Below are 23,030 nucleotides of genomic sequence, written 5' to 3' on the forward strand. Positions count from 1 at the left end.
CTGCTGGATCTCTATCAGAGATTAATAGAGGACTGCAGTTTCCAAGGCTTCAGTTTAGCTGCTTCCTAAGTAGTCCAGTTACACAGGTGCACAAGCATATATTCACAGACACAAGCTTGCAAAGGTTATATAACATTTCACTGTTTTTGCACAGGTGATTATCTAGGATACGTATAAAAAGGAAAAAAATATAAATAAAATAGAAATCTTAAAAGGACTTTATTTAAAAAAAAAGGCAAAGCATAATGTGTCAGTACAATCCAAGTTATTGACAATAACCTTAGTATTTTTCACTGACTTCAAATATGAACAACGAATTAAAAAATATTTATTGCAACAAAAGGAATCAATGAGTATCACTTCAGATTCTGAAGTGGTTAAAATTTTTGGGGAAAAATGATGCTTCTAATTTTTTTTTTCACTCAGTTTTGACATTGGAACTTGCTAAATTGTAAAGATACATTGTGGAATATGAAACATTTTTCACAAGTACTTCTTTTCATACCATTTATTTATGTAATATATATATAATATATATAATATAGATAATATAGATAATTTGCTGAGAACGGTCAGTTTTCTTGACTGCAAAAGTCTATTTCACCTTGTAAATCTAAATTTATGTACACTAACAACTAATTTATTTCAAATAAATTAGAAAGGTAGAAAGGACGAAGAGAAGTTAGAAATACACTGCCAAATGAAAGAAGAGTGAAAAGTCTTTTTTTCTATATGATATCTTCCCCTTTTATGAATAACTTTTAACACTATTCTTTCTCTACTTTTTGTTAAAATAGTATTGAATGATATAATACAATTGCTTTTCAATCACATTTCAGTGTTACTATTTCAGATTGTCCCCTGTACATAAAACTTGTAATTATTTCTTTCATATTTTTACTTGCAGCAGATTCCATTAAAATTATAATGTTCTTTGATTGTATGAAAGAACATTTGTATTTCACAGTTTGAGTAGCTGTGAGAATTTTCTGTACTTTACCAAATTACTTTTTCATGGTCCCGGATGGATAAGCCAAAATTTTCAAATAACTATTTTATACTGTGTTATTGCAGAAATTCATTTAAGAAAACCAAACTTATTACAATACAAGAGGATTTCCTAAGATTCTCTTAGTGTACATTTAAAATTAGGTCTTAGAATCGAGGGTTATGTTAGATTACTTTTCAGAATATGCAGATCAAAGCCATCCAGAAACAGAGTGACCCTATTAAGAATGAAAATGATGAAATATTTGGTTTACTGCTTCACTCCTAAAAATACTGAGAAACTCTGTTAAGCTGCTCCGAATACAGATTTAATAATGTTTTTAAACAGTATACTTTCAGCCAGGAGACTGCTGCTAGTTTCTGTCAAAACAAAAATTAGACAAAAAATCCATAAAAAAGTGTCCATGATATTCTTTAACAAAAATAAATATAATATTCATTATAGAAAATGTTAACTGTATATATATATATATATGTAAAACAGATAGGAAATACTGTGCCTTAAAGATAAATCAATATTGTTATTTAACTGGAACTCTGATTTTCAGCACAACCTAGCAGTATTAGACTTTTGAAAGGATAAGCTTTGATCTTACAAACTCCCTGTGGTATCTGATCTAATCTGTACTTTCCTTTAGCTACACACAGCCTCATTAAAATACTGCTAGTGAGGATTTGGAAAAAAAAAAAAAAAAGTGATGGAGAGGGTAGAAAACCAACTAAAATAGGCAAGTTGGATGGCTCATTTCCAAGATTTTGTATACGTGTTCTGACATTTTTAACTTCTTTTTGTAATTCACTGTGAAGAGTCAACCAACAAAAAGAAAATTTACTTTCTCCTTGATTAGAAGGTGTTTGCATTAAATTATTTTAAGCACAGAATAAAAAGGTACTTTGTACCAAGCCACAAGCTCTAAACAAAACATTTGCTGGAAATAAATAAATAAATAAAAATAAAAAGCAGCATGAAATGAAAGAGAAGAGCTTGATCTATTTAATTATGCCTAAGGGTGACAAGTCACCCTACAGACTGAATGATTGTTTACAAATGGATTTTGACAGGTAATTTCACTGAATACTCCACCCACATTTTAAATGTATTGGTCCAGTCCTACTGCCAATGAAATCAACTGGCAGTTTGCAACTGATTAGCATGGGAGTGTGGTTCACATGCTTCTGAAAGCAGTGAAATGCAGGCAGATCTGGGGTCATTTGAAGTTACTGACCATCACAGACAAGCTGTGTGGATCACAGTCCTGGCTTTTGCCTGCTCATCTCTGGCTGATATGGAACTCACAACGGATTTGGGAACACTGCTTAAGCCTGTCCATGTGAATTAGATTTCTAGACTGCAAGAAAAATGAAGGAAAAATAAATAAAACACAGAAAAGCCACAGGAAATCTGTTGAAGGTGTATCCATATAGCAGCTGCAATATAGGAAATGCAGACTGCAGGACAAAATATATTAAAAATCAGAGGAAGAAAACACATCCTATAGCTACCCTTTCCTGGCCCCCAGGCTGTGACATACATGCCTCCTTGTCACCTACTTTCAAGAATGGTTTATTGGACTTTTATCCTTCCAGTCCTGTCCTGATAGAGGACAGTTATACTGAATTACACAGTGTAGTAGGAAGGAATTGGTCTCTCTTTCTGTCACAAGGGAGACCTTGATTCTCAGCAGCAAACACACTAATCCTCACACATCCTCCCACAGTATGTGGAACAGTAATTTAAACATTTACAGCTGTATTGCTATTACTTGCTATCCCGTCTTCATCAATGTAAGAACTGGGCCACGGTTTTTGGTCTGAAATGCAGCTGTTATCCAGAAAGCCTGAAAAGAAAAATATATATATATATCAATTTAAAAAGGCTAGAACTTTATTAAAAAGCATAAAATATTCTGTATCTTTACAAAAATGTTAATATTTTCTTTTAAGTACTCTAATTAACAATAAAACACATTCTGCACTCATTGCCCAACCACAATTCTATTGGGCTCTATATTTAGTGGCTCTTAAATTACATCTGTAATCAAAATACACAGAAAATGCGAATAAGATTAAAAATGTCAGCATTTGCTTGAAGTGGAAGAAAATGTAATGTGCATTTAAAATTACATTATTTTTTTTTAAATGAAGCTGTTTGTTTTATTAGAAAATATCTTGCAGGTCTATTGAGACAGGTCTCTGATTTCCACAAGTTTGGCCCTAGACCCTGCGTTGTGGTTTAACCCCAGTGGGCAGCTGAGCCCCATACTGACTCTCACTCATTCCCCCTCAATGGGAATGGGGAGAGAATCTGAAAGGTGAAAGTGAGAAAAATCACAGGCATGACACAGTTTAATAGGTAAAGTCAAAGCTGTGTGTGCAAGCAAAACAAAGTGAGGAAGTTTTTGACTACTTCCCAGCGTCAGGCTGGTATCCAACCATTTCCAGGAAAGCACAGTTTATCACGTATAATGGTTACCTAGCAAGACAAGCACCATCACACAGAGTCTCCCCTTCCTCCTTGTTCCCTCAACTTTTATTGCTGAGCACAACATCACTTGGTGTGGGGCATGCTTTTGGCCAGCCTGGGCCAGATGTCCTGGCTCTGTTCCCTCCAAGCTCCTTTTGCACCCTCCAGCCTGCCCTCTGGCAGGCTAACATGAGGAGCTGAAATGTCCTTGTCTGTGTGAGCACTGCTCAGCAACAGCTAAGCATCCACGTGTTATCAGCATTATTCTCATCCTAAATCGAAAACACGGTACCATACCAGCTACTAGGAAGAAAATTAACTCTGTCCAAACCAAAACCAGGACAGCCCATCTCAAGATTCAAGAACAAATACTGATTTACTTGTTTCTAAAGGATTTGCATTTTTTAACAACCGTAAAAGTCTGTTGCCTTCTCTATCCTATGCAAATTTTCAGGGAGAATACTATGGTTTATCTACTAGGCATGTATTGTAAGACTACTGCTGTCTATGGAATTTGATCCTCAGATGAAATTTTAAAAGCATAAGATAGAATACATTAATTCACCATTTCCACTTCTTAATAGCTTTTTGTGCTGTTTTACTGTAGAACTACGTTGACACCAATATCCCACCCTGCCACTTGATGTCATGCAGTGAAATCTTGCAATGCTCAATAACACACAATAATGCTGTGCTCAAAAATGATTAATTTTAAAAAATCTAGGCATAGTTGAAGGAGTTAACAGAGGAAAAACGTCTTCCCACCTGTACCAGGACATGCATTACTGTGTGATAAAATCATAACTTTGGGTACATTCTAAGTATTTTTTTTGTTTAGTCTTCTATTTCTTTTTGTATCTTATAAATAACACAGCATTAATCATTTATAATCATTAATAGTCATTAATAACATTAATCACTGAACATAATCCTATTTTTTCCGCTAAGTCAAAAACCCTGAAATCATATACAAAACTCAGTGAAATTGATGGAAATTCTCTCATGAACAAAAAGCAACTCAAATTGCTATCTGACAACAACTTTTCTCTGGCGCTAAACAAGTATTGTGACTTTTCCCTCTTACTCTCTAAAGCAACAGGGTGAAATAGAAATATCAATGCCTTTTAGTTCTGCAGATAACATACTGCTCTAACTTAAGTATTTAGGGATTTTATTCAATGCAGGTGACATTTTGATATCTAATTAAATTGTTCTTTAGAGAAAGAACATCATAAAGGCTGGCTTCAAAAGACCACGAACCTTATTAGTTAAGTACTTGCTCTTTAAAAAGTGCATATTTTATGACACAAAAGCATTGGGAAGTACATGAATTTCTGGTATGAATTTGCCAAACTGTTCAAAAGGCTGCAGACAATAGCTCACACTCTATATCTCGTTTGTTTTCAGAGTGTATTAGTTCAGAACAAATAGCCATCAGAGCAATGTCATTTTCGTGATTAAATATTTTTTTCTATTTAATGATACTGTATAGTATCTTCACCTCATTACATTTTCTTTTTATATTCTTTTCTGGTATATAAGAGAATCCCATTAAGTCTGTTTAAATAATCTATAAAATCTAGAAGAATGTTGATTTTCCATTTACTCACCCAGGAGAGTTCAGGCCACAGAAAAGCTTTATTTGCTCAAAATCTGTCCAAAGGGAAAGTATTGAGTTCAGAGAGATATGAAAGATGAGGCACTAAGAGGAAGGTTAAAGTACTGTCCTAATTCTTTGGCCTTCCACCTCTCAGAGTAGCTTTTGTTAAACATACAATCCAAATAAAAAATGTTATTTTTATTTTCATTATTATTATTTATCCTGTGATACAGATAAAGCAATCATAAAACTTCTGAAAAAGTTAAGAAGTCTTATGGTTTCAGACTTATCGGAGGCTTCAGAAAAAAACAGAGCTCAGTATTTACTTTCTGTACCCTCTGAACTTTTTTCTTTCTCTTTGAAAGTCTACACATTTTTAATAGGGAATGAACCACTTTTTACATGCAGAGTTTTTTCTTTCCCTATTCATGTGTCAGATTCTTGTGGGGCATCTGAGACACTTTGTTTCTGCTATAGCACCCACTTGTTAATTGGGGGGGCAGAGGGGAATTCTCCTTTTCTTGCTTTCTCCACACTCAATCCGACATGGTAAAATACAGGTTGATCTCATATTTTAGATCCAAAGAAAATAGAAATCTATCGATAATTTCAGATTCTTGATTTAAATGCAGATTTAGACCTAGGGTTTATTTTGTTGTATAAACCCATCACAAAGATAAAGAATACTCTATGAGAGTTACTGCTTAATTAATGTTAAAAGATGGAAACCTTAGTGGGAATAGAATCTTAACACTGCAAGAATACTGAAAATGTTATTGAAATTTGTTTTCAAATTAAAAATTATTGAATGCAACAATATGATATAATTTTTAAACTCCCATATAAACTGGATTTTGTTTCCATGTTTCGTATCCTGAAAGGAAGTCTGAAAGGCAGAATTTCTTTACATTCTTCCTCTCAACTTTCACTCTAAAGTTTTCATTTCTGTTTTAAAGTAGAAACTGCTATAAAATTTATAAACTTTTAATTAAATGAGTTTGCTTGTTTTTATTCCTGTTATTTTTTCCTAATTTCAGCTGCACAGGAGTTATAAGGAATCTTTTATTTTGCAGCATTATCATCAGCACTGCAACATGTCAATTATGAATAGAAATAATGTATTCCTCCCATCTCAAAGGTCATCTTCTATGGATAGTTTACACTTCCATAAAACCAACCCACTGAAGTCCAAATGTTTCTGAAGTCTTCACATTATCTGTAGTGGCCTTTGCTTTCTTTTCAAAGACTATTATTTTAGGTGTCTTCTGACTTGTATCAGATTTTTTTTTTCTTAAAAAAAAAAAAAAAGTAGCTCCTGATTGAGCAATAATAGATCAGAACAATCTTCCTTCATTTTCTGATGTGATGATCGTAATGCAGCATATCTGAATCAATGTCTTCTTCATTCAGTTTAATCTCCGAATGTTACTGTGTGATACAACTATCTAGACAGCTCTTCTCTTCTACATTTGTGCAACTAACCTATTGTTTAACCCTTCTCATTTTCTTCTGCAAGTCTGCTTATTTTTCAGGAATTCAATCCATTTCTCTAATTTAGCAAGTGTGTGCTGATTGTAGATCCTATCTTCCAAAACAACTGTGATCTGCAGATGAAAACCCCAACGTTACAAACTGAGGTTTAGGAACTTGCTAGAACCTTAGATTATTAATATAAAATGGAATAAATTACTTCTATGGAAAAAAATATATATATTTCCTGGGAAGGTGATATACTAAAAAAGTGGACATCAAGATTCACCTTTCCTCTAGATTGCATGTGTGCAATGGCACTGCTAGTGAAATATCTTACAACATATGTAAATCACAGTCAGTTGCTAATATGGGGGGGGGAGGGGGGAGGAGGGGGGAAGAGCAATTTGTCACAGAGATTCAATTATTTATATATTTTATTTTTTCCCAAAATCAGAAGGAAAATTGCAGCTTCCTCCCAAGCCCCTAAATCTGCAAAGTTCACCTTCAGTAACGCCACCCAAGTTTTGTCTTCTGATAGCATATTTTGGACCTGCGCTACATTTTTTACACAATCTTTTGACTTTGCAGGCATTACATATTGGGGTGTCATCTGCGCCACCTGAATTAACCACATGGGTCACACAAAGTATTGATATGACTGTTAGCTGTTTTTTTTAGCATTACCCTTTCAAAAGCTATTGGAAATGAATATACAGAGAGTAAAGTTTACCTGATATATCTAAAATAAAAGTTATTTTCCAAATCAGAATGAAAAATTTCACTTCATATATCACCATAATTTTAAAAAGCTTATTCTGTTAATAAAATCTCTTCTTTCTACTTTTCTAACTCAGACACACTAACTCCAAACTAGTGAGTAAATTAAGAGTCTCATCTAATTATTGATCTTGTATCCGTGAAGAGATATTATCTACATTTTTCAATCAAACTTCAACAAGGAATTCAATATAAGGGACAATCTTAAATTATTACACCACTGAATACGATGCAACTGAAGGTTATTTTTCAAAGTGTATGTCAGAATGAGTGTGAAAATCTTTCCAAAGTCTCTGTCTACTTATATCACCTCAACCCTTCTAGTTAGAAAGTTACAAGAACAAAACAAAACAAACAAACAAAAGAACTTAAAACCAATTATTTCTGTCCTCTATATGGTAGGAGAACGGTGGGCACAAAAGTTTTTATTCTCTTTAGAAATTGAAAAGCAGTGTATAGGAATCATAAGAACAGACATACAGGATCAAAGGTCTAATCCCATGGTCATACATACTCAAAGAAGCATGTAAGCAAAAGAAAGAATTTAGCACAGTAAGGTGTATATTCAGGCACCCTGAGGTTTAGGCACTCCTAAATCAGGTGTATTACCTTTGTATTTAATAACCTTTAATGGGCTGTACTTTCATGCATTTGTCTATTTTAAAAGGAATACCTACTTTCATCATTGGTTCATTAAATAGTCTTCATCATACTTGGACGGCAATATCAAAAAAGCAATGCAATGCAATACTTAACAGTCTAATTCTCAGATATTGTTACTTGGGAGAACATGGTTTTATACTCCAATTAGCATTATGTAATCAACAGAAAAATAAAAAATGAAAGATGTAGGAATTCTGTCATAAAGTAAGACTTGCACTTAAGTTCAACAGATTTCAAATATAAATGCTAGTGCTAAAACAAGAACAGTATCATTTTATTTTAAGAATCATAGATATCCACAAATCCTCAAAAAAAAAAGTCTCAAGACCTCAAATCAAATATTGGCTCATTCATCTTGTTTGACTCCTTCTGCCCCCTTAATTATATTTTGGAGGTATTCCCTCCAAGTGCCATTTCTCTTCACATCTTCTGCTATCTCCATCTGGAGTTTGTTACTAGGATATGCTCCACTTCTCCCAGGCTTGAGATTTCACTATAAGGGATCACTCACATTCATTACAACATGGTATTTGCAGCATTTACCTTCAACTCAAGATACACATCAGTTCCCACAGCCTCCTGCACTTTGGGTACTTGCAAAGCCCTACAATTTAAAGAGGTATTAGATTTCTTCCCTGAAGTATAATTTTAAAATAAATGAATAAACATTATCCTGCTGTATGATGTATCAGTAGTTAGAACATGGCTCTATGATCAGGAGTCAATGCTAGGTTGTTTGCTGAAAAGTATATCTGTCTGCTGGGGCTTGCAGTCATTATATTGGACACATGACTGTCCTATGGGCAGTTTTCAAAGAAATTCTACACCAACAACATACGAATTGGCCAATTATATACTTTCCTCGTAGATTTCCCACTCTCATTTCCCACCAGTTAAGTCACAGTTCACACTGCCTACAGACTTCTTGAGAGAAAACCTATTACTTATGACTACAAAGCTCCAATGTAAAACACAGTGCATTTTGTCAATATGCAATTTTTCTTCTATACATCAAAAGCATAAGATAACAGATTACATGCACTACAGATTATGTTCCATGACTGAAAGAAGAGAATTGCTCTTGACTGGGGACTACAGAGTTAGAATCACACAAAGTCAAGGACATTCCACTGGAAGTGTCTTGACACTAATGTTGTTTATCCTTTAACTCAGAGAAGCTTTCTATATTTTAAGTGAGGAAATAAAGACTCCAGGGACACAGCTGTGCCATATCATATCAGAATGAAAGAATTTTTATTCTGTCTGGCCAAAAATCCGTTTTTAGAGTAACGAGTGCTCTGTGGAAGGTGCTACAAAATGGCCTTCAGCAAAGCAGAGTTACTCAGGAAATGATAGATCAAACTCCAAGGTACCTGAACATAAAATGAAGGAATACTCCCTACAAAAGTAGAATGTAAGAAATATTCTGCTGCCTCAGAAGCATGGGCTATCTATTTCATCCCTTCAGCTGGCATTAGCAGATGACATTAGGAATACACAGAGCATGGAAAACTGGTCAGCTTCTGCTGTCTATCCTCCTCATACTTCTCTGGCAGACATAATTGCATTAGGGTTTTTAGAGAGTATGTTGCTGCCTAGTACTATTAGCATTCATTCTGGACCTGCTGTCCAGGAATTTGCCTAGTTCCTTGACCTGCTGATGCTGTCACCCCACAAAAAATTCCTGTGACAGCAAGTCCCACAAGTTTACTGTCTACTGTGAAAACTACTTTATCTGTCTCAAATCAATTTTACTAGTTTTATTAAGTGCTTCCTAGCTCTAATGTTGTGGGCATTGAAAGTAAAATTCCATGTTCAGTTTATATGCTGCCTTGTGACTTTGCAAACTCACTTCCACAGCAACTCTGTTTCTTCACTAATGTTTTGTATGGAAACTTTTCAATGTTGTTTTATTTTGCAAAGTCAGCTGCATTAGGTCTACTGGATTCCCTTTGCCTACGTGTTTATTTACCGTGTCTGCTCTGACTTTAGCAGGCTAAGTCAGTTTTTACCTTTACTGGAGTCATAATGTCCTTTTCCCAACAGACCTTGTTTCTGCATGTTCTCAGTTTTCTTAATTCATATGACAGACTGTGACATCTTACCTATAAAGAAGACATGCTCCCTGGTCCGTAGTTCCCAGGAACTTCTCTAAAACTCAGGAGTGGTGAGATATGCACTCACACAGCCTCTTTAGCCTAGAGTGGAGAAACAGCGTTACATCGATTGCTAACAAGTAGAGCTGAGACAAGTATCAGCTGAAGAGACTCCACAAGTGTTAATAATCTGAGTGATGTTGAAGCCTCTGAGAACTTGGCATCACAACCACTAGTTTACAAAGACTGCTTATCAGGAGAAATGGTTGGACACATATTAACTGTTGTCTAGAACATGAAAACAGAGAGCAAACATCTGTAAAATATCAGCTGGCCTCCTCTATTCTGTGTATGGTACATATAAAAACACGATTGCTCTCTCAGTGGGACACATACACACTGATCAGAGGCTTTTGGTTATACTGATGCATCTCATTAATTCTTAATACACTTAACAATTATTTCAAAAAGTATTGCAAGAAATAATGCCTGTCCAACTGAGCTTGGAAATCTGATTTGAAAAAGCCTCCCTAAGAACCAGATTGAAATTCTGTGCACTGTCTGTTAAGTTGCATTCCATCAGCAATGCAGTCTATCAGCAATGGGCACCTGAGAACCAAACACCAAATTAAGTAAATATAGGAACTTTAAAAAACTTTTCAAACTAAGCTTTGTACCATCAGAAAAAGTTAGCATTTTAATCCACAACCCCTGCCTGATCTACTACTAATGAAAGATTCACTAAATTATCTTCATAAAGGTCAAAATGCTAATTAGGAGATTCTCTTCAGCGATAAATCAGAGATGTGGAACGAATGATTAGATCAGCTTTTCCTAGAGTTCAATTACCCTTCTCTTCATTTTTAAAACATAAGAGAATTCAAAATAAGAAATGAATTTTGTAACATTAAATATTTCCCTCTTTTTAATTGCATAGAAAACACTCTTGGAAGGTTTGAGTTTACATAAATTATCTTTTAGTTAAATTTATGTACATTTTTGTATGTGACAATAGTATTTACTTACTAGCAATAATGCAATTAATGACTCTAAAATAATTTATTAGATATCCTTCAAGTTAGTAAGTGCACTAATAAACTAAACTATATACTTGTAAATAAAATGCATCTTTCTAAATTACATGGAATTAAAATATAGCTATACATAAAGAGCAATCAAAATCTACATATACATGGATTTCAGTTTAATCAGAAAAGAAGGATCTACAAGAATTTACAGATATAATGGTCAATCTGTTTTCCTGAAATAAACAGTAATTAAGGAAATACTGGTACTAGGTCAGCAAACAGAAAGACTGTTTTTTATCGTTCTTATTTCCAAGACTACTGTAAGTATAAGGCTTGTAATATATCTTGAATATGTGTACTATTGGACAAAAATACTCCTCTTGAATTCCAGAACTGCAGAACAGTCATAATGAACATGGTAAACACCTTTGGCATAATTAAAACACCATTTAATGCAAACAGCATTAATGCAAACATCTATTTCAGTAAAATGGCAGGGAAGCAGAAGCAAATTCTTACACCAATAGTCCACAACTCAACTTAGGGATCAAACTCGATTTATGCCTACTGGAAAACTTTGTCAAGCAGTAAGGATGTTGTAACTTTAGCTAATGTCATTCTGATGGAGAGACTGTGTGAAACACTCCACATTTCCCAAGAAGTTTCTATACATGGTATAAAATTGGATGTTCCAGTCTGTTCTTAAAACAAAGACATATTCCCAAATCTTGAAATCAATCAATGAGAATTTGCACAAGTACTCATTTTCAAGCACTCCCAGGTGTGGTGAGGTGACACAGAATCAAAACACATATTTGTACAGACTTCACAGTTTGGGTCTTTGATGTAGATATAAATATGCAATTTTTTGCAACAATTTTATTGAACAGATATATGTTTTTACTGACACCTGAGATAAATGACACATTTAGAACTTTATTGACTTCCTTGTCACTTTTTTCTTAATGGAGTTGCGTTGGTTAATCTCACTTTTGGACTATCTGAATGAAATGTGAGTACTTAGCAAATATATTGCTGGTTTTGGAGCAACCTATGAAATCATACCTGATCGTTACCGAAAAGACCAGAATTTTTGTAAAGAAGAGCATGTTAACTTTTGAAAGAACATGAAATCAAGAGACAAAATATGAGGAAACAAATTAGATTTTACTGATGTCATTCAGAGAAGGGAATCTGCCTGAGACATGGAGAAAAGCCTAGCCTTGGCATATGGGGTGATGAATTGCTAAGGACTGACTCTGAGATAGGCTACAGTTAGCTGCATTAACTATAGAATCCTGTAAACAAAGATTTCCACCTTTGAAAACACACTGTCCCCAGTGATTTATAATCACTTCTTAATTGTGATATTACCACTAAAGAGATACGACCCTTATGAAGAAAAGGTAATGTTCCAAAAGCCCAGTCACAGAGGAAAATGGCTATGCTCAGCACTTGACACTTAATATGGTGAGAGTGTCTGTCTGGTTTTAGTGTATTTTAGTACATATGATGTATTTTATATAAGCTGTGCATAGGTTGCAGCACTGACTCAGACAGCTTGTTCTTACAGTTATACCCAGATAGAAGTGACCTGTTTACCCCATTCCCAGGGTGAAGACAGTCCATAGCCCAGCTGCTCCTGAGCCAATATCCAGCTTTGTGAAGCATTGCTGTATGATTTTGGCTCAGCTGATTGAAAATAAATAATGAAATAAAATGAAATAAAATGAACTGTTGTCAAGCTGTGAGAAAGTACATAAGCTAAGATAGGGGTCTGTAACAGCCAAGGACTCCAGGAAGAAGTGTGGCTGTAAAAATAAAATAATAATAATAATAATAATTAAAAAAAAAAAAAAATTGTCCCAATAAAGGAACAGGAAACTGGAAGACAGCAATTCAGATCAGCCAGTACCAAATGCAAGAGTTTACCTTCTCCACCTGGCTGCCACCACCTGCATGCATCAACTCACCAAGTGCCTGCATTAGGAGTGGCATAGCCCAGTCATTTTACTATACATATTATCCTATAAATAATTGCTGTGTAAACATAAATTTTCTATAATCCTGCTTCTATGCAGGAAAAGGTTCCCCCCAAAAAATAGGCAACAAAGTAATTTTATGGAACCGCTGCCAATGGCAATGAGTAAGAGCACTCTGAAGGGGTTGTGTGTCAAGCTAGCATTTAACCTTATCTGAATCTGTGTAGATAGACAAAATACGATCAAACTCAACTAATCTCAAAAGTTTAACAGAATATCTATGTACATTAAAATGTGTAGAAGTCCTTCAATGGATGTTCTGTGCTTAAAACATAAAACCGATAGCGAGACATAAACTGCCAGGTATTATATCACCAGCTCTGTACAGAAGCAGTTTTATGAAGTGAACATAGAGCAGAAGCATGTCACAGGTGTGCCAAATAAATGATCTCTGAGAAGATTTACAAATGCTGGAGTAGAAATGGTAAACATAAAAATAGACAGGCAAACACTCTTGATGAGACAGGTTGCACTAACTCCTCATATTTGCCACAGCTACTCATGTATTTTCTAAGCCTAATGTGAAGTGCCTCCAGTCTAACAGAACTTTTCTCAATAACTCACACTTCTATAATTTAAATCAATTCTCCCCACACATTCTGTCAAAATGAATGTCTTGAGGCCTAGAAATTCAGTCTTTAATGACTAGTGCTGTCAGGCATTGATAGCACATATCTGCTAGGCAGATGGAAAACATCAATAAGATTTTCATTTGAACCAATCAAGAAAAGAACTGACTTTGGTTTTAATGGACCTGAAGCTTCCTAGACATCTGCTGAAAAAGAAAACAGAGACCAAATCTATGCATTGATTGATCAACAGGCATATGACAAGGTATCCTCTTATACCTTCTAATCCATATGTTCAATGTTTCCCTCCCTTGGAAACGAAGATATCATGGAAGACACTGTATACAGAGTCAAGATGCAAATACAATTCTCAGAAAGGGCTCTGTCACCAGTAGTACTCTCAGGCCCTGCAGGTGAGACAGTCAGAGAAACTAGCTGCTTCAGGCTAATTATGACATGTACCATGGGGTCTGCTCAACTCAGCACTGATTCCCTAAATCCTGTTAAACGTAGATGCCTTGAATAACCTAAATATTATGTGTACCACCAGACACCTCCTCGTTACATTTTTGGAAGCTGAGATAAGGTTGGGGCCAACAAAATAACTAAAAATGCCTGTCTATCAGGCTGAACTCAAAATACAAGGACAGAAAAAACTACAAAACAATACAGTTCAACATTCTTAAGAAAGCAAAAAATTAATAATAACTTACTGGATCAGATAAAGAGTCTATCCAGTGCCATGTGTTTCCCCAGTAACAGCTAACAGAGGAAGCCAAGGAAAGAGTAAGAGGAGGTAGGGGTACTCAACATTTCCAATAAAATCACCTCCAACTATTTTAGTAAACTTAACCAAACCAGGAGTGGTCTTGGTCATTTAGTAAGTCTCTGTGGATTAATAATCGATGTATTTGTCTGTCTTTGCTTGCAATCTTTATTACTTTAAGTATCCATGTCATGCTGCTGCAATGAATTACACAGACATATTCTCTGATATGTGACAAACCAGCTCTATCCATTTTCTTTTGACTCTTACTACTTGTAAGGAAGGGAATGTGAAAAACTAATACCTATTTCCAAATGCCACTAATGATTACTTAGAACTTTATCTTATTCTTTTTAATATTATATCCCCTCTAAGTTATCTCTTTTCCAGACTGAAAAGAGATGGCCTTTTCAGTCTTTGTTCATACAGAAGACATTCTTTACCTGTGATATGTATCTTTGTTAGCTTTATCTGGACATTTTCCAGTTCAACTATTATCTTTCTGAGATGAAAGAATCAGGATATGGGACATACCCATATCTTGCTAATCAAAGTATGGGTAAACTAGGGATTCTGTGGTGTAATGATGGTGTTCTCTGTATTGTTCTTTACACAGTCTAACTGATATTTGATTTTTTTTTTTTACTGCTATTGTGCATTCTGATGATACTTTCATAGAATTTTGTTCCATCAAAATCTTCCTTCTGAGTGGTAACTGTCAGCTTAGAGCTTTACAAATCATTCCTATGTAAAATTAGGATTGCTTTTCCACATGGATGTCAGTTTACACTTACCCACACTGAATTTTGTCTGCCATGTTGTGGTGGTTATTCCCAGCTGGGCAACTGAGCTCCTCCACAACCACTCTTTCACTCTCATTCCCCCTCCTCAAAGGGAAAGGGGGGAGAAAATATGATGGAAAGGGCTCAGGGGTTGAGATAAGGACAGGGAGATCACTCAACAATTATTGTCACAGGCAAAACAGACTCAGCATAGGGAGATTAATAAAATCTATTACCTATTACTAAAAAGCTAGAGCAGTAAGAAACTAAAAGCAAACTAAAAACACCTCCCTCTTCTCCATCCTCCCCCAGAATGGCACAGGGGAGTAGGGAATGGGGGCTGCAGTCAGTCTCTGACTCTTTGTCTCCACCGCTCCTTCACGGTCACTCCCTGCTCCTGCTCTACGTGGGGTCCCTCCCACGGGATGCGGTCCTTGCCAAACTGATCCTGCGGGGGCTGCCCACAGGCAGCAGCTCTTCAAGAACTGCTCCCACATGGCTCCGTACCACAGGGTCCATCCCCCAGGAGCAAACTGCTCCAGCACGGGTCCCCCACAGGCAGCAGCTCCCCCCAGACCTGGCAGCTCCTGCGTGGGCTCCTCTCCATGGGCTGCAGCGCCAGCCCGGGGCCTGCTTCTGTGGGGGCTCTCCAATGGCCACAGCCTCCTCCAGGCCACATCCACCTCCTCCACCGGGGGCTCCTCCACAGGCTGCAGCGTGGAGATCTGCTCCGTGTGGGACCCATGGGCTGCAGGGGGACAGCCTGCTCCACCAGGGGCCTCTCCACAGGCCGCAAGGGAACTGCTGCTGCGTGCCTGGAGCACCTCCTGCCCTCCTGCTGCACTGACCTTGGGGTCTGCAGGGCTGCTTCTCACCCCTCTCTCCCAGCTGCTATTGTACAGCAATTTATTTATTTTTTTCCCTTTCTTAAATCTACTCTCACAAAGGCACAACTAACATCGGTTATTGGCTTGGCTCTAGCCAACAGTGGGTCCCTTTGGAGCCAGCTGAAACCTGCCCTTATCTAACATAGAATCATAGAATGATAGAATATCCTGAGCTGGAAGGGACCCGTAAGGATCATCAAGTCCAACTCCTGGCACTGCACAGGTCTGCCCAAAAGTTTAGACTGTGTGACTAAGTGCACAGTCCAATCTCTTCTTAAATTCAGACAGGCTTGGTGCAGTGACTACTTTACTGGGGAGCCTGTTCCAGTGTGCGACCACCCCCTCAGTGAAGAACCTCTTCCTGATGTCCAGCCTAAACTTCCCCTGCCTCAGCTTAACACCGTTCCCATGGGTCCTGTCACTGGTGATAACAGAGAATAGGTCACCTGCCTCTCCACTCCCTCTCGCGAGGAAATTGTAGGCTGCGATGAGGTCCCCCCTCAGCCTCCTCTTCTCCAGGCTGAACAGGCCAAGTGACCTCAGCCGCTCTTCACGTCTTCCCCTCTAAGCCCTTCACCATCTTCGTCGCCCTCCTCTGGACACTCTCCAACAGTTTAATGTCCTTTTTGTACTGTGGTGCCCAGAACTGCACACAGTACTCGAGGTGAGGCCGCACCAGCGCAGAGTAGAGCGGGACAATCACCTCCCTCGACCGACCAGCAATGCCGTGCTTGATGCACCCCACGACATGGTTGGCCCTCCTGGCTGCCAGGGCACACTGCTGGCTCATATTCAACTTGCTGTCAACCACAACCCCCAGATCCCTCTGTGTGGGGCTGCTTTCCAGCGTCTTCTCGCCCAGTCTGTACGTATAGCCAGGGTTGCCCTGTCCCAGGTGCAGGACCCGGCACTTGCCTTTGTTAAACTTCATGGGGTTGGTGATCGCCCAGCTCTCCAATCTGTCCAGATCTCTCTGCAAGGCCTTTCCACCCTCATCCGAGTCCACAACTCCTCCAAGTTTGGTGTCATCGGCAAATTTGCTCAGAACACATTCTAGTCCTACATCCAAATCATTTATAAAACATGGGGCAGCTGCTGGATTGTTCTCCCAGAGGCCACCCCTGCAGCCCCATTGCTACCAAACCTAGCCATGTAAACCCTATACACATGTACTGCCCAGCCACTGTTGGCAATTTTTCATAGTCAGCATGTACTCTATCACATATCTATCCACTAGTGATATGCCTCAATTCTGAGACACTCCCCCTCCCTTACTCCTCCTCGTTTCACCAGTCTTTTAACCATATTTAACCAATCAAGTGAAGAGGAAGAACAGCAGAATAATAATATATTTGGAAAGAAATACTTAAGGAAACCTAAAGAACTGGAGTTATGTTTCTATGGGAAGCATTATACTTATGTTTCTATGGGTGTGACTGAGGATACTGAAAAGATTTCTTTACAGTAATGAGCTCCTAGTGCTAGAAAGATTTCTGAAATACATGTCAACATAGAAACTTTTAGTTGTTTCTGTAGTACTAGAAACATCAAAAATCTCTAGTGTAGATAAGGCCTAATCAGAATGATCTATTTCAGATGAGTGCTGTGAAAGTACAAGGGCTTTTATTGTATGAAACTTGATATCTCTATTATACAGGTGGATATAGAAAATTTATAACTCTTCTATCTACATAATCTTAATGCATCATAAACAAAAGCCCCAAAGCAAAAGTAAATTAGTAGGCTACTGAGGTTGCTATAAACAGAGATGCTTACAATTGATTACATTAAATTAACTGTTTAATTGAGTGAATTTGCCTGGTTGAGTAAAACAACAATTGTGTCAATTTTTTCTAATTATTTTGCTTCCTGCTTTTGGTTCACTGCCTTTTCTTGGGCATACCGTGTCTGATAGTAATGATTAATTTTGTTGTACATGAATTTGTGATATTAAAGAGATGATATGACTTTTATTTTTCTTCACTGATAACAGAGATGGAAAATAGGTCTACTTTACTTTCAATCTCTGTGTTAAAACTATCATATTAATGTTAGCATTGGCATCCTGCAATACCTGTGGTTGTAAGAATGGTAAGGAAATGCCTACACTGTTTGTAGATGAATAATTTTCATTCATTTTTAAGAGCTCAAAAGACTCACTCTTAGAGATCAGTGGGAAAAGTTCTCATCCTACAGAAGATCATTAAATTTTCATATTTTTATTTTTTTCCTCCATTTCCATTGGGATGAAATCGAGCGCTCTTAAAAAATTCTCCTAAAAATGGTGGGGATAGGGGGGAGCTTAGCACAACTTGTTCTTTTCATTCTCTCAGAATCCTGATGAAACAGACTGGAAGTCAAACCTTTTGTCTTCAAACCAGGAACTGAACTTAATTTTTTTTCCCCATATCTCAAGTATGAGAAATCATTGGGTAGTTGACTAGTCTGGAGAGTGGAAAAAAAAATTATACCACTCGGAAAATTTAATTAGTGAGACTTGATATATTTAATTAAGTGCATATTAATTACAACAAACAAATCTATTCCATAGTCCAGAGAAGTTAACAGCTACATCAGAGGTATAATACCAAAGTTCATTTCTGTCTTCTATGCTTATATAATGACTGTACAAAGAGGCAGATTTGTTTGTAACATTGGAAAGCTCCCTGCTGTTGCCACCTTTGAAGAGACTAGCTGCCATTTTTCTCTCTCTTGCCTCTCTGAAGTTTTGTTTGTAAAAGTTCCATAAATGATCCACACACACACAAAAAAAAAAAAAAGCTTTTTTCATAAGCAATCATACTTCGTGAAAATCATTTTATGTGAGAAAATTTCAGACCAGCTCTTCTTTCTTTCCGTGAAGTATTAGTGCTAAGTATTTAGCACTAGTAAGTAATTAGCTAAGTATTAGGGTTATCATTCACAACAACCTCACATGCTCTGTGGAAAAAATTAATATCCTTTTAGAAAGCATCTGCCACCATATCTTTTTTTCGTGATTTTTACCTTGCTGGGCAGTTGAACTCCACCACAACCTCTCTCTCACTCCCCCTCCTTAGAAGAAGAGGGGAAGAAAGTATGCTGGGGAAAGAAAAGAAAAGAAAAGAAAAGAAAAGAAAAGAAAAGAAAAGAAAAGAAAAGAAAAGAAAAGAAAAGAAAAGAAAAGAAAAGAAAAGAAAAGAAAAGAAAAGAAAAGAAAAGAAAAGAAAAGAAAAGAAAAGAAAAGAAAAGAAAAGAAAAGAAAAGAAAAGAAAAGAAAAGAAAAGAAAAGAAAAGAAAAGAAAAGAAAAGAAAAGAAAAGAAAAGAAAAGAAAAGAAAAGAAAAGAAAAGAAAAGAAAAGAAAAGAAAAGAAAAGAAAAGAAAAGAAAAGAAAAGAAAAGAAAAGAAAAGAAAAGAAAAGAAAAGAAAAGAAAAGAAAAGAAAAGAAAAGAAAAGAAAAGAAAAGAAAAGAAAAGAAAAGAAAAGAAAAGAAAAGAAAAGAAAAAAAAAACTCACAGGTTGAGATAAGGATAATTTAATTAAAGGGAAAAGGAAGAGGGAAAAGAAACAAGCAAAGGCTGTGTAGAAGCACAGAGAGAGAGAAAAGAAATTATTCTATTTCCCATCAACGAGCGATGTTTGGCCACATCCCAGGAAGCAGCACCACAGCACCTCAACATGTGTAGCACTTCTTTGTGAGGACAGACATTTTCATAACGAGAGCCCCCACCACCACCACCACCTTTTCCTTTCCCCACCTTTTACTGCCAAGTGAGACACCACATGGTATGGAATATCCCTTTGGTGGGTTTAGGTCAGCTACCCTGGTGATGTTCCCTCCCCACCTCTTGCCCACCTGCAGCCTGCTGGCTCCTGGGGGGTTTGGAGAGTCCTGACACGATGCCAGAATTGCTCAGAAGGAGACACAACACCAGTGCTGTTCTAGCTACAAGTGCAGAGCACGGGTCTGTATGGGCTGCTGCAGGGAAAGTTAACTCCATCCCAGCCAGACCCAGTACATTTCCCCACAAAAGCAAACTGAAAGCTGCTTTGTGCCATTAGGTAAATCCTGTTTCTGAACAACAACAACAACAACAACAACAAAAACAATTGAGCCAGTCAATACTCAGACTGCAAGTGTAGACACAGTTTTCAAAGACACGTAGTTTGGTCTACATAGTTCATGTTTACTAATATACGATATACTTGTTTGTGTTTCACTGTTGCGGAAAATTGAATGTTTTAATATTAATGTCAATATATGTTGCTCTGTTGCTAAACCACAATCTCTGTAATATTCTTTCTACTCCGTACTGATTATGTTATCTCCCACATTGGTGATGGAATTGATATATGTTCATTATACTGAGATTTTTCTGGCATATAACATTCTAAATAAATAAACAAAGTCAATGACTCATGTCACTGCTTCAAATGTTATATGGAAAGAGAGCCAGTTCCCTAACTTAAGCTACAATATAGAACAAATGAAAAATGATTAAAATTATGCTCAGGGCAATGTCTATTACTTGTTCACCATGTGACAATGAAATCCTCTTTACAATTTGAGCTCTTTAATGAAATGCATTAGTAATTCAGCTGTAAGCTCTTCTCTGCATTATTTCTGCTGTTCTCCTTTGCCTTTTTGACACGGCTCAAGACCTGACACAGGGAAATGCAGGGGTTTCACTTAGTGACAAGGCAGTTTTTCTTGGTAAATAATACCTTTTTGTTATTTCCTTATTATTTGCTTATTTAGTTGCCTATTGAAATTCAGAATTCTGGGCATGAAAACCATCAGGTATTTCTGATCCCAAGCAAAACCAAAAGGAAACAAACAAACAAACAAAAACAAACAGACAAAACAAACAAACAAAAAAAATGCAAGTATGACTACTTCCTCTTATGTTCCTAGTTTACCAGACTACACACATCTCAGCTCTTCTCCAGCTAATGGCACACAAAACTAATCTTTTTCCTTTTTCTCACATAGTTTTCTTACTTGGTTTTCAGATTCCCCAAACTTTCTATTATCTATATATGATTTTTTTTTTTACCATTTTTTCCTTTTTAATCTAGTAACATGGTGACATGGCTTATTTTTTAAAAATGTCACAGGGGCAATGCAGCATTCTGTTTTACTTTAGGTTCAGGTAACATGTATGTTCTGAAAAACAGGTGTTTAGGAGTCTTGCAATATGCATACAAAGACTAAGATGAGTATAAGTTACTGAATAGGTCCAAAGGTCTTGTCTAGTCAAATAACAAAACTGCTCAGTTTAAAAGAAGAGACAGTAAGACCATTCAAGCACCTGTAATGAGTGCAATATACATTCACACATTTTTATTTCCATTTTTATTAATTTTTGTTTCACTTCTTTCAGATGCATAACAAATTGTATTTTTCTATATATGGTTCTTCCAGGTATCAGAATGACATGAAGCTTCCGTATTTCTACTCCATTTGAAAAGCAAAGATGCAGTAAATCTATGCAAAAAGATTACAGAAAGTAATATTAAAAATATGTACATATATATATATACGCAGACATATAAATTGTCATATTTCCTGAGTCCCCACTTCTGACTCAATTTCTCTTTTATTCCTCATATGTAAGAGGAGGCTCAGTTATAGGAGGTGAATATTGTACTCTTATCATTGAATTTTTGATGAGGAAGTCAGTGATAGCCTTCAAAAAACACAGAAGTTGCCTCTCTTAAAAATAAAAAAAAAAAAAAAAATAAAAAAATAAAAGTTTTGTTTCCTAGAGATTTTTATTCCCCTTCTTTCCTTTATCTCTGGATTCAAGAACCCCAACTAAAATCCTCTTTTTTGCTTGTTCCTCATCTTCATTACCAGCACCAGAATTTTTCTGCTCCAGTGATACCACCTCAGCTGGAAGCTGTCAGCACAATGAATACAACTAGCTTGTTTGAGATGGATTTTACATTCTCTTCAAAGTATCTGCAATTTTACATTGTTGGCTCCAGTCAGGATGAGATAACATGTCTATGGGTCACAGAAGTTCCAGTGACCCACAGAACAGCATAAAAAAAATATTAGCTGCTTCAAAGCCCAGAGTAACTGCTAATAAAGTTGAGCTACTGAAATCCTTTAGCAAGTAGCTCATTCTGTATACCTTTCTGTCCATGCCAGCAATTCTGAACAAAAGTATAGATCGTCTGGCTGTACAGGGAAAGCAATACATTTTCTCAGTTACATCTTCCCCATGTTTTAGACAAGGGACCATAATTTCTCTGTGTAGCTTTTTTCCATTTTACTACTGCATCCTTTTACTGGATATTGTTCAAAGTATCAACTTCTGTACCTTGTTTCTGATAGCCCATACTTTTGCACCTGACATTGATAATAATGATAGTAACATGATTGATATCTCTGGAAAGTCTCTCGAAAACTTTTGTTTGTTTGTTTTCAGTTTGGGCTGGTGATCCTCAAGCTCTGAGATCTTCTATAGATAAATCAAGTAAGTAAAATTGCACTGATTGATCGCTGTTTAGAATCGTTGAACTGTTAGGCTGAAGGATTTGCAGCAGCTGAGCTGTCTTTTGTTTGTTCTTCATTGGATGATTCTAATTTTGTTGGGAAGAAATGAATGTCCCTCCAAGCAGTGTAGTAAAATGTACTGAATTACGGATGTTCTATCTTCAAATACAGATTTATAATCTTCATAATCATCATAACACTGCGTTTTATTTTTTCCAAATTTTTTTTAAAAAAAAAAAAGCAGGATGATAGTGAAGAGAAACTGTGTAAAATTTAAATGTAGCCTCCTTTGATCCTTCTTCAAGGACTTCATGGATGTCACATCATCTTTACTTCACTTTCATTCCAATCCAAATGATAACAGTTATAGCTGTACCAGAACTTAATCTC

The 23,030-nt window shown here is 36.5% G+C and overlaps 1 long non-coding RNA gene across 1 annotated transcript; it reads right to left on the reverse strand.

The window, feature by feature from the left end:
- Positions 1 to 220: 220 nt before the first annotated feature.
- On the reverse strand, positions 221 to 19,242 carry LOC308188542. The gene is made up of 5 exons (XR_013945554.1): positions 19,162 to 19,242; positions 10,091 to 10,183; positions 8,529 to 8,589; positions 2,772 to 2,846; positions 221 to 1,368 (listed from the first exon to the last, which is right to left on the reverse strand). It is a non-coding gene; the product is annotated as an uncharacterized lncRNA (long non-coding RNA).
- Between the last annotated feature and the right edge of the window lie 3,788 nt (positions 19,243 to 23,030).

This window comes from Anser brachyrhynchus, assembly GCF_964034855.1.
Source record: "Anser brachyrhynchus genome assembly, chromosome: 1".
In the NCBI taxonomy this organism is placed as follows: Eukaryota; Metazoa; Chordata; class Aves; order Anseriformes; family Anatidae; genus Anser; species Anser brachyrhynchus.